Here is a 948-nt window from a genome sequence, read left to right as displayed (position 1 = left end):
GATGGCTCCTGGCTCCCCACTTCTTCTCCATAAATCCTCTGCGTCAGGGGTCTCCCAAGACTACCTAAGAGGTTTGATAACTCACTAGAAAGACTCACAGGACTCAGGAAAGCTATTATATTCATGGTTTTTTTTATTATAGGGAAAGGATGCTAATCAAAATCCACAAAGGGAAAAGGCACATGGGACAAAGTCCAAGAGAAACCGGTCACAAGCTTCCAGGTATCTCCTCCTTGTGGAATCTTCTGGGGACGTGCTTTCTTTTCCCAGCAATGTATGACAGTACATGCAAGACATTACCAATCAGGGAAGCTCGCTGAGACTTAGTACCCAAGGTGTTTATCGCAGGTCAGGCATGGAAACACGTAGCACCCATGTAACTGACCTTGGCTACTCAGACTTCAGCCCTCCCAGAGATCAGACTGATATAGCATGACCCAAAGCCCCAGGCCCACACAAACACACTCAGGCAGGATGGTCCAAAGGCTCACAGGTTGTCTCTCAGAAGCCAGTGAAAGGCAAGTGTTTTATTTGAAATATGCAGCTTCTGAGCATCCCAAGCCTGCAGGGTAAACCCTTTACCAGAGACCCTGGTATGGGAAAAGAAAGATACAGGCATAGGTACAGATGGAGACAGATTTAGGAATAGATAGATATTGACCCACGTACCTAGAAAGACACAGATACTGGTTCTTCTAGAAATGCAGATAAAAGGGGCGCCTGGGTGGCTCAGTCGGTTAAGCAAAAATTCTTCTATTTCTTTTTACCATTATAAGCAAAGCCATGATAGTTATCCTTATCTAATAATTTATCATTTATAATGAATTTTCTTTTTAAAAATTTCTTGTGAAATATTCTATGCATTTAAAAGGATAAAAAAAATAATGTAAAAATCATGTAGATGTTCTAAGTTTAAAGATTCGTGGACTTAAACCTGTGCAGACGTTT

Source organism: Crocuta crocuta, unplaced genomic scaffold (assembly GCF_008692635.1).
Source record: "Crocuta crocuta isolate KB4526 unplaced genomic scaffold, BGI_CrCroc_1.0 scaffold1304, whole genome shotgun sequence".
NCBI classification, from domain to species: Eukaryota; Metazoa; Chordata; class Mammalia; order Carnivora; family Hyaenidae; genus Crocuta; species Crocuta crocuta.
The sequence above is the reverse complement of the archived record's forward strand: the minus strand, read 5'-3'. Positions refer to the sequence as shown.